This window comes from Anneissia japonica, unplaced genomic scaffold, assembly GCF_011630105.1.
Source record: "Anneissia japonica isolate Jap-2015-1 unplaced genomic scaffold, ASM1163010v1 scaffold997_len2565447_cov190, whole genome shotgun sequence".
Classification (NCBI taxonomy): domain Eukaryota; kingdom Metazoa; phylum Echinodermata; class Crinoidea; order Comatulida; family Comatulidae; genus Anneissia; species Anneissia japonica.
Window position 1 is genome coordinate 2101838 of NW_022696369.1, and position 2851 is coordinate 2104688.

A 2851-nucleotide genomic window follows, 5' to 3' on the forward strand; every position below is an offset into this window, starting at 1 on the left:
ATAAAAAAAAAAACTAATATATATAAAATAAAATGAAGTATAAATAAAAAGTCGCTTTTTTTCTTGCAGAGGAAACGAGACTAGTTTGAAAAAAGTGATTAAAAAAAGGCAATTAAAAACATACAATGGATAGCGTATTTGAACAGCAAATAACCAATGTTGGTTGTGCATTTTTTAGCTGCAACAAAAAAAAGCGATTATCAGGTGAAATATAACCTCCAGGAGGTCAAACCACTGCAAAGCTAGCTCGTATCACACACAAACCTTCAGAACGATTAGTCCTTCTGTACATGTCCTAGGCCTACAAGCTGAAACATTAACAAAATGTGGAGCGACGAAATTTTTGTTTTCTAATTATTTTGTCTTCGTTCTTTTGCTCGTTCATTGTGCTGATAAGCTCAGCCGAAAGCATTATCATGACCGGAATTCATTTGATGTTTATATCGTCTTGGCGAGAAAGAAATGTCTATGGTGTAGCGAGTAACAAAATGGCATTATTAAAATCAGTCTTGTTTTCACAAAGTATCAAAGAAATGCACAATTTGGAAAACGTGTTGTATGAAAAAAATGGTGACGTAATTTCCACCACAAAAACCATTTTTCGTAATAGCAAAAATGCAGTTGCAACGCAGGCAGGCTGTCTAGCACTCATTTAAAAAACAGTTAAAAAAATTGATTATTTTGTATTTATCAGAAGAAACATGCCTAATGAAAATGTCTAGAAATCTATGAAGACCTGGTAAATTATGTAAAATATCAGTATTAGCATTAATTTATTTAAATTTCTCAGTAATGACCTAAAATACAAAATTTTAATTGCTTTCTTGTATACTAAGTAAATTATTAGCTTTCAATGAAAATTTAGAATGAGATAGAAAATTGTCAATGAAAATTGTTAGAATGAGATTGAAAAATTTAATAGTAAAAGGTCTGTAAATCATCAAGGACGTTTGTTCAAACTGTGTATTTCTAACTTATTTGATCCTTTTTATGTGACATACCGGTATTCAATATTTAGTTAAATATCCAGGGACTTTTTTTCCCAGATTTTAGTATAGATGGCAAATCATTAAAATAATATTAAAAAGAATTCTAAATTTCTATTTTTACAGACATTTTAGGTTTTCAATTCATTATAGGTGAACGCCTCCAAAAATATATACATTTTAATGTATACATCGAAAATAAAAGCGTTCCGTTCCGAAATGCTTCTGTCACATGCATTTGTTTCAAATCTGCATGTGGATAATATTCTCTACAGATTGTTCACCGTGATTTATTAGACTTTGCCTATAGAAATGACATAAAGTACCTGTAAATTAGGCAGTGTTGCTTTTCTCCATTAGTCTTATTATTGCTCTAGTTTTGAACATTTCTCTCGTTGCAGAAAAATACATACTAATGCACCGTTTCTCAATACCAAAGCTTCCTGTCTTAAAGAAATTTACCCAGCAGTTGTTGGCATAATTTTTCAAAATTATTACAAAATATTTGATTTCAATTGGCTGTGATGAGGTTGTGTGTGGATACAAAGGTTTCTTTATTTTGCTATGTCCACTAAAAAAAAATCTTTAATTTTTCATTTTATAAAAACTACTGGTATCTTTATGATCTATTAAACTGCAAAATCTAAATTGAAAATGTTAAAATTACATTCATTTACATTAATTTATTTTTTAATGGCAACATTATCAACATTTATATGTTTTTTTTATGGATTGGAAGCCATTAATCAGCTTCTATGAGAAAAATACTGAAGGTTTTAATTATAAAGTCAGCTTGTTCTAGTCTCTGGTTTATGGATGTTAATATTTTGTGAATAATTCAGACGTCATCACTTCCTTTACATTATGAAACAAATCTGGTTCATTCAAAGGCAGTGAATTAATGAGGAATGCAGCGCAGTACAACATGCGATAGCATCGTGTCTCTTTTGATTTAAACTCAAATTGCAATACATTGCCAGCAAATGCTTAAGGAGATTAAATGCAAAAAAAAATTAGGACCAATTCATAAACCCTTTTACAAACTAATTACAAAAATCCAGGCCCACTTGTATCTAGGTCACAAAGAGGTCATTCTTTAGATCGCAATCGAAACGTTTAGCTTCATTAATTTTCTATCAGCTACATCGATTGCCTTTGGAAGCTTGTTTAAGGATCTTTATTTACCTAAGAATTACTGAGGCAGAAGCAGCAATCGGTGGGCCACGTGTCTGGGTTCATCTTTGAAATTAGAACAATTGATTGTCGCCTGTCACTACTATGGATACAAGTTCCAACCTTTCTAACCATAACATGTCTTCTGGAATGTTATTTGTTAAACCTGAAATTCTAATTTGAAGGGTAATGAGCCTCTGAGTGGAGGAACAAGAAGGGTTTTTCCCCAGGGTTGTCAGTTTACGTAGGATTTCATCAACACATTGTTGACGCACTATATGGCAGAAATTTCTAAAAAAAAGATAAATTTATTGTCTTCATGAAATTTGTTTTTATAACTGGTGTGGAAAGAATGAATAAAACATAAACACAGTAGAACAAAAAATGTTTTTTTTTTCTCAACTAAATTTTCAATTCTAATAATTATAGCCTGCTACTGTCTTTCTTTGTTTTTGTTTTTTTTTTTTTTTTGTTGCTTTTTTGTTTTTGGCATTCATTACAATTTCAACTCATGTTGCTAGTTATTTTTTTATAATGGTCTCATTCTCTAAAAATCCAGATATCTATACACGTTAAACTATATCTAAAATGCCTTGAATATTGGAATAAATCCTGGTTTATGGAATTTCATACAGAAAAATTTAATATCGTCAGTATATCGAGCTAGAAAAGAAATATTAGTCAGTTCACAC